Below are 9,240 nucleotides of genomic sequence, written 5' to 3'. Positions count from 1 at the left end.
ATACACACACACACACACACACACACACACACACACACACACACACACACACACACACACACACACACACACACACACACACACACACACACACACACACCCCAGAGACACAAGGAGTTGGAGGATTTCTTCCATTTGTCGTCTTTTTGTCTGTAAACTCACTGCGACTGTTGGGAAAACATTAAAGTGCAGAGTTCAGACTGACACACACACACACACACACACACACACACACACACACACACACATAAATGGTGTCTGTAATGATTTGACAAAAAGGACCCCATCAGATTAATTCAGTTAAAAACTTGATCCGGAGCCAAGCGGTCTGGATCTGAATCTGGATCTGAATCTGGATCTGAATCTTGATCTGGATCTGCATCTGGATCTGGAACCAGATCCAAATAAAACTACCATGAACGGAAAAAATGTTTTACCTGCTAAAAAAAGAAGCTAATGAAAATTTTATTGTGAAACGCGATCCGGAATCTAGTATTTCACGTTCATAGAGCAAACTAAGCTGTCGGTGCAGTCTTTTATTCTGAAAGGATCTCACACTTCCTGTGCTTGTGTTCTTCTTCTACCTGTTGCTGATTCTCCTCCCGTCCGTCTGCACGGTGTCTGTTGACGTGTGAACATTTAAAACACAACTGATCCACCGACGATGCTAACATATTTGACTCGTAGCTTCAATGCTAATTAGCATCCAGACAGAAACCACCGTCAGACTGTCCAGTTTTTTTTCAGTTGAGCTTATCAAAGCTTCTCAGTGAGTTTTCATTGTGAAGCTACCATGCTCTTATTTTGTGGTGTTGATTTTCAAAGATTACATCGCCCCCTACTGGCCTGGCATGCGCACTGCGCTGTTTTTATTAAGGATATGACCAACACATGAACACATAATTGTTTAAAAAAGATTCTCTCAACAAAAACATGGCCTTAGAAGGTTTTTCAGGATCCTGACACTTTCGGGAAGGGTTTCCCTCGACTTCTTCGTGTTCGGTTCTAGTCGTCGAACAACCCCAGTCGTGGAACAAGCAAGAAACGGATGAAGACAACGGAGTATCACTGATTTGCAGAGTGATGTTGGCGTCGTTCATGATGCTGACAGCGATGCTGCTCTGTTTGTTTTAGCCGAACAAAGCGGAGAGCAGCGGCGTCAGCTGGCTGATTAGCATGGAAAACAAAAGCAGGCGCTCTGCAGTCACTCTCTTTATTAATGTGCTGTTGTCTTGTTGTAATGACACCTAGATGTAAACAGGAGGACGCTTTCTTGCACTGTGACAATGACAGACAGCCGCACACAAACAGAACGGCGCCGATAGCAGGTTCCGCGCTCCAGGTCCAGAAACGAATGGAAGCGATGCCGAAGTTGGTGAATCATCCAGGAATAATGAGGAGAAAAAGTTTCAATGCATGCAACTGGAAGATAAATGTACAAAAAAAACAAAAAAAACAATCCGGGTGGAGAAAACGGCGCCAATACGGAACAGATGTCGGAAAAAGAGGCGGAGCTTAACCCAAAATACAAACACGCGCAAAAAACAAACACTCCCTGATGTTGTTTCTGACAGTAAACAAGTGTTTTCCTCATCACGTAGACTTCCTGCTGTGTGTGTGTGTGTGTGTGTGTGTGTGTGTGTGTGTGTGTGTGTGTGTGTGTGTGTGTGTGTGTGTGTGTGTGTGTGTGTGTGTGTGTGTGTGTGTGTGTGTGGGTGTGTGTGTGTGTGTGTGTGTGTGTGTGTGTGTGTGTGAATGTAAATGACATAGCACCTCCTTGAAGTTAAGACACAACACTTGCATGGACTCTGATTACGAAGGTAAATACACAGCATGGGTGAGGCAAGTTGCTGCAGTGTGTGTGTACGTGTGTGTGTGTGTGTGTGTGTGTGCGTGTGTGTGTTTAAATGACAATAACGACTCTAACTGAAGTCTCTCTCGTAGTGGGATTGTTTTAGCGGAGCAGGGGTTTGTGGGTAAACACGCTGATGCTGTTGGAAGCTAAACATATTGTTAAAGCGAGGCAACACAAACACAGCGAGGGCGAGCGAGGTTCACTTCCTGTTAGAGAGAGAGAGCTGGAAACCTGTTTCTCCTGTACACAGAAGTAAATCCTAAATGTGAGAGAACCTGTTGTGTTGTGTGGGGGGGCAGTCCAGGGTTACCCCACCTGGGAACTCATCCTGATCTGCCCTGCCTTGTTTGAGCCAATCAGGTGTTAGCAGCCCAATCATTGGTTCTGAAGGAGTACCACAGCGCCTTCTCCTGTGTGTGTCTGTGTGGGTCTGTTCTTGTGTGTTTTTTCTTTTTTTATTTTTTGCAGTGGGGAGAACATTCTGGATGTGTTTTTGGAGAGTGTTACGTTTATTCTCTTTATATTTGATTCTATTTTAAATAATAGAATTAAATTAGTTTTTAAAACGAATGAGGGACAATGTCATTTTGTTGTAAAAATCAAAATTAAACAATTTAAAATTAAAAAATATTTAACATTTCAATTTGAAGATATTTTAAAAAATATTTAAAATACATATACTATATGTAATTCATTCTTAGAGAAAAAAAATTTAAAATTTAAAATTGGAACTTAAAAATATTTTATATATATATATATAAATATATATAAATTAAAATCTTCACATTGTTTCATCACGTTTAGAACTTAAATTTTTTCATGTGGAAATTTACTAAATATTTTGGGGGTTTTCTCAAACAAAAACCCGGATGGTTTTTGTTTTTTCCTTTATTTTTCCACTATTTTCCTCAGTAAACGAGATGAAGATAATTCCTCATCTTCATCATGAAAGGTTTAGACTTTATTTCCTCACACTCCTGTGTATTTCCTGGCGTTTCCAGAGTTTTCCCATCCCCCCCACTCCACCCCCCCCCTCTTTCCTACTTCCCGCCCAGAACTCGTCGGCGATGGCAGCGCCACCCGTTCCCTCGCCGAGCGGCGCATCTCTCAGCTGTGTAACACGATCCCGCTGGTGTGATACCTGCTTGGACTCCAACACAGACCTGTTGTCTGAGCCGTGTGTGTGTGTGTGTGTGTGTGTGTGTGTGTGTGTGTGTGTGTGTGTGTGAAGGGGGTGGGTGGGGGGCCGGAATCGTTTCCCAAACGCGTCGCTGTCGAAACGCTGAGGAACGAAGACGACTGGAAACATTTTGTCTGCTTCACATGTTCGACGAAGCCGTCGCAAACACAACGGGGTCAAACACACTCCACACACACACACACACACACACACACACACACACACACACACACACACACACACTCCACACAACCTTTTTGACAAGCGTTCAAAATGTTCACGCTGCAAACCGTTTCTTATTTGCATTTTCCAAACGATTCTTGCCCACGCTGATGAAAACGCTGCAGTTTGCATGCCGGGCCAGTAGTGGGCAGTGTGAGTGTCTAGATGAACACCAGTCCAATGTTGTTTCGGGCCATAAAAAACCAATCTGGTGTAAACGGTTCAAACCGGTTTCCGGATGACGTCACCTGTTCCGGAGCTCCGTTTGTGGGGGTTTTTGTTTGTTTCCACAACAAACCGGGATCACGGTTCCGTTTCCCGCGGCGACGCCCATCGACCTCCGAGCTGCAGTCGGTTCAGCTTGGAATCAAACCCCGCCTCCTCCAGCGACGGTGTGTGTGTGTGTGTGTGTGTGTGTGTGTGTTCTGGTTGAAACTAATCTTGATATGTTGAACAAGCAAACCAAAGCATCAGCAGCCCCCTCTCCCTGCCCCCCTCCCTCACCCGCTGATAAATAATAAACGACCTTTGAGTGGCTCCAGTTTAGAGCCGATGGGGTTGGGGGGGGTTCGGGTTGGGGGGGCTGATAATGGACTAATTAGTTGTATCTCACATTATCTGATATCGGACACTCGGCTCCTCAATGCGAACTTTTATGTCTGGGTCCCGCCTGGGGGGCCCCGATTTGGGATACCTAAAATGTAGAAGGGAGGAGGGGCGATGGGGAGTAAGATTCTGTGAGACCAAGAGAAGACTCGGGGGGGCGCGTGGGGGGCTTTTTGAGGAAATTATTGACAGCTTCTAACAAATATCCCTGTGTGTCGACTTCAATCCCAACGGAAACGAGGAAGAGGAGGAAGAAGAGGAGGAGGAAGAGGAGGAGGAGGAGGAGGACGAAGAGGTAGAGGAGGAGGAAGAGGAGGAGGAGCAGGAGGAGGAAAGGAAGGAGGAGAAGGAGGAGATGAAGGAGAAGGAAGTTGGAGGAGGAAGGAGGAGGCCGGCGGTGGAACAGGTGAGTCTTTGTTCGGTGTTCCTGAGGTTGATCCGTATCAGGAATCCGCCTCGCGCTCTCCGAGGCGGATCGGTTTACGGCCTGGAGACTCGCTGTCGCCTCTCCGCCGGCTGACAGACAGGCGGGAAGGGAGACAGGCAGAAGAAGAAGAAGATGAAGAAGAAGAAGAAGAAGAAGAAAAGGAGGAGGAAAGCAGAACATCTCCATCAGTTTGGTCCCTGAGGAGGAACCGATGATCCGACGGAGAACCAGATCAAACAGAAGCTGCTGGAGGAAACACAACACGTGTAAACAACAACAAACAGTGTGATAGTAGAACACACACACACACACACACACACACACACACACACACACACACACACACACACACTGAAGATCGGCGACACAAACCGATAACGCAGGAACCCTCAGCTAGCGGCGATGCTAACGTGGTTTTCACGTCATAGGCGTTGAGAATGAAATCAAAGTTTCTACAGTCTGGACCGACTGAAGAACGGCTAAATGCTAGTTAGCATCGACATGCTAACAGCAGGTTTGCGTGCTAATGCTAAACGCTTGTTGCTCGGAAACGGATTTTGACGTTTCGGATCAATACAAACGGACGGTCCAATCAAGTTGGGTTTTTTTTTATCTGTTCGGACCGTTTACTCTTCTCAGGTGGGGTTTGGTGTCGCTGGTCGTCGTGGAAACGGCAGGAGGGGAAGCGATTGGCCACGCCCTCCTCCTCCAGGGTGTTCGCTGTGAGTTTAATCCCTGACACGACGCCTTGTTCCTGATCGCACACTGAACGTAATCCAATCCATCGCACAAAGACAGACAAGGTGGGGGGGGGGGGCAGGCACCGGGGGGTGGGGGTTGAAGGGTGAGGGTGGGGGGAGTCAGGAGGAGAGAGGTAAATCTGAACAGTAAGTGAGAAATATAGCAGATTTGGATAATTAGTCACCTCATTTAAAATTAATTAACACAGAACCGCACAGCCTGGGCTGCAGGTGTGTGTGTGTGTGTGTGTGTGTGTGTGTGTGTGTGTGTGTGTGTGTGTGTGTGTGTGTGTGTGTGTGTGTGTGTGTGTGTGTGGTATGACATGTTTGCTGAAGTATTTCCCAAATGAACTTTTTACCTGTTTCACAAGACAGAAATCAGATTCCTGCCTCACAGGAACACACACACACACACACACACACACACACACACACACACACACACACACACACACACACACACACACACACACACACAAAGTGTGTGTAATGTTTGTGTACTTTGGATCTGATCCACATTAACACAACCTCAATATCTTGACTTGAATGTATTGATACTCCTTACCTAAAAACCATTACCTGTTCTAGTACTGGTACTGGTACTGGTACTACTTCTTGTACTGATACTGTAAGTGGTACTGATACTGGTACTGGTACTGGTACTGTTGCTGGTACTGGTACGGTACCTCATTGGCGTGCTTCTGTTTCCCGCTATCACATGTTCGTGGCATCTTGTCCCCATCTATCCAATCTATCGACCAGGATTACCCATCATCCTCTTCTGCTGGCGGCGCTTCGGTGACGTGGTCTGAAACATCAGCAGAAGCAGAAACGTGAAACATTCCCTCGACTGAAATGACCAAACTACAGATGCTAGCAGGTTAGCCTGACAGATAATCCCGTGTTGGTGGATATAAAGTACGACTGGATTAACAGAGGAACTACTTTTTGTCCGTCTGACTTCCTGTTCCCACAGACCTGGGCGGCGTCTCGCCGTTCTTGTCGGGACATCTTCCAGCTGTTAAACCGGCGTGTTCTCCGGCACTGGCGCCGGTCCCAGTGTGTCAGCGCTGGGGCCCGGATGAGGCGCCTGACACCGACACCGGAGCCGCCTCCCCTTTCAGCTCCAGTAACCTGGAGCCGCTGCCGCCGCCTCGAACACAACCGCCGCCTCGAACGCAACCGCCGCCCTCACCGCTGAATGCAGTTCAGCTTCAGTTTCTCAGCTTCATTCATCTGCTTCAGTTTCAGGGGCAGTTTGTCAGCTTTAGCTTCACGCTATCATTTTAGCATCTGTAGCATTTGGTGTCACGTTTCTTCTTTAGCTGTTAAACATCACTTAGCAATTTAGCGTTAGCTACTTAATCCAGATTAATTTGTCAGGTTATTAAACCCACAGAACTCCATCAATCAAGGATCAAACTATCAATCAATAAAGAAAAATAACATCAGACACAAGTTAGGACGTTAACTTTGTTCACTACGTTTCTGTTTTTGAATGGGCTGAATTAATGCATTGTGGGTAATGTAGTTTTTGGTCAAACCACACTTTTGACCTATTTATTTTTAGATACTCTTACCTAAACGCTCTCGTGGGCCACAGAAAACAAAGTGGTGGGCCACATTTGGCCCCCGGGGCCTTGAGTTTGACACGTGTGCTTTAGACTTTCTTTATACGTCGGGTAAAAAGTACCAGAACTTTTTTAAAATCAAGTCCATTGAGGTTCCACAAAAAGCTGAGCAGGTGCTGAAAGGTTTTGTGGAACCCTGCTGAGCCCTGATTGGTCCAAACGGACCCTTGGCCACTTCAGAACTGATGTCGGGATCATGAGGAGAGTGAACGTGTTTCACGTTGATCTGTTGCTATGACGACCAGGTGGTACCATCGTCTAGCGGGGGAGAAAAGTCGAGCAGAGCCGCAACAGTTGGGCCAAAGCCTGGTCTTAGATTAAGTCGGTCATAATGTGGTATTCCTAATCCAGGTTTAAGCCCTTAATCTCTGAAGTCCTTCCTCTTACAAGGTGACTTTACAAGAGCCCCCCAGTAAAGATCCGTCCCTACCCCGCCTTTATTCACTCAGAACAAACTATTGTTGGCATAACGTCGCTCCAATGCCGGGTTTTAGGCAAACATGGCAACACGAGAGCAGCCAATGAGCTGTGGATGTTTCCGACAGATTAACGGTTCAAGGACAGTTTAAGTTTAAGTTCAAACAAACATGAACATGAACATAAATACAATCCTTACCTTAAAACGCTGGTCATCTTCTGTCCAGAAGGTCAAGACCCCAACACCTCCAACCGTCTCCAGAGTTCATAGAGCATCTCCTTCCTCAGGGGGGCGCTGCTGAGACCGGATCTCGTTCTTTACCACGTGTTGGCGGATGGATACGACATCAGTGAGACCGGATCTCGTTCTCATTGGTGGAGTCAAGACGTAGGTCGTGTGGGGTTTTTGTGTGACTTTTGCATTTTTTTCACTCTTTTGTAATTTTTTGCATAACTTATATATAATTAATTATACACAGGTAAAGCCTGCATGTCTATTGGTTGATAAAAAATTTGTTATTTTTTCAGAATTTAAGGGGTTTGGGGCCCTTTTTGCAGGCTGGAACTGACTAAAATGTTTAAATGTTGTTTGACTTATGATCAACTGTTCTGATGTCGTCTCATCAGAAGAAAATCCAGTGTAATTTTATCTTTTGTCCCAGATTATGTCTCTATCTTTGAAAGGTTTCATATGATGCAAAAAGAGAGAAAGCAAAATAAAAATTAATAAAAACATCTTATCCCAAGTGTAAAGCGAGGTTCATCTGCTGAGTCACAACGACGAAATGACTCAAAACACTTTATTAAAATAGCCTGTTAGTATCATCATCATCATCATCATCATCTTCATCATCGGTGGGACTGTTTTGGACTCAGTTGAGGGAAACAAGAACGACCCAGAAACCGTAACTCGTAACAAATCAGTCGTTCTACGAATCCTCTGATTGGCTACGAGGACCTGCTTTAACCAGCGACGGCCTATGGAGTGTAAAAAAATAAATCATCTGCAGTGTCAAGTGGGATTTTAAGTCACTAGGCGCTCGTGTGAACATGTTGTCGTATTTTACCCGCAGGTTGTGAAACTCCAATCCAGCCTCAATAGAGCGGCGATGAATTAATGAGCAGCGTCAGCGGCGCTCCTTTGTGCCGCCGCTGACGCTTAAGTCAACTCTGACAAGCAATTAAAGGAAAAAGGCCCAAAGAAATATTCTTCAAATAAAAGCTCCTGATGGCTTAATGGTTGAGGCCGGAGCCGGAGTCGAGGTTCAGGTCTGCAGGCGGAAGCGAAAGAGTACATTTACTCGAGTACCGTACTTTACAGAAGTATTTTCTTATTCACCAAATTTGTTGGACAGCTTGAGTAAAACATGCCAAAACACGGCTCTTTGTCGCCGATGAAACAACCGGTTTATACCGACTCCTTCTGGAACCATTAGTCCATTAATCAAGCAGCCGATCGGGACAGGAAGTATTAGAATAATGGAGCATTTTTTACCGCGCATAGCCGTCCTATGAAATTCCTTTTCAGCACGTATTCATCGTCTGAAATAATTTGGGGGTTTTATTCTCACGTGTCACAATATGCTGCTTTTCCTCTGAATTATTTTAGTCATTCTAATGCATTTGTCATTCCTTTTTAAAATATTGTGACAGTGTCATTTTGGGCTCACGTCCTCCTATGTGTTCGGTCGGAAATTGATCAATCAGGTCACAGATTGTGGGTTTCGTCGTCAGGTACGATTATGTATCATTGATGCTTTGCTAGATGTCGGTGTTAGCGTTACAGTTAGCTTCGTCACCACCCAGGAAAACGACATTTAAGTACAGGTAATACAGTAAAACACTGCTCAAATTTAACAAGTTTAACACAAACATTCATTCCCCATGGTGATGCAACCATTTATGTCCAGTATTTAAAGTAGTTACAGGTAGTCCTCAACATACAAACACAGTTGGCTCCAAGAAGCTGTTCGTAAGATGAATTGTTTGTAAATTGTTATTTATTAAATTTCAATCTATAATCTCCATCTGACGTCATTTAAATGTCATTACTAACCTAAATAGTTAAGTGATGTCATTACTACTCTAAATACTAAAGTAATGTCATTACTACTGTAAATACTAAAGTAATGTCATTTCTGCTCTAAATACTAAAGCTGTAT

The 9,240-nt window shown here is 45.0% G+C and overlaps 1 long non-coding RNA gene across 1 annotated transcript; it reads left to right on the top strand.

The window, feature by feature from the left end:
• The first annotated feature begins 4,183 nt into the window (after positions 1-4,183).
• On the top strand, positions 4,184-6,434 carry LOC137611415 (uncharacterized). The gene is made up of 4 exons (XR_011038622.1): positions 4,184-4,269; positions 4,930-5,012; positions 5,793-5,910; positions 6,007-6,434. It is a non-coding gene; the product is annotated as an uncharacterized lncRNA (long non-coding RNA).
• Positions 6,435-9,240: the final 2,806 nt, after the last annotated feature.

This window comes from Antennarius striatus, chromosome 17 (genome assembly GCF_040054535.1).
Source record: "Antennarius striatus isolate MH-2024 chromosome 17, ASM4005453v1, whole genome shotgun sequence".
Taxonomy (NCBI): Eukaryota; Metazoa; Chordata; class Actinopteri; order Lophiiformes; family Antennariidae; genus Antennarius; species Antennarius striatus.
Note: the sequence above shows the minus strand (reverse complement) of the source record. Positions and strands in the feature narration are given on the sequence as shown.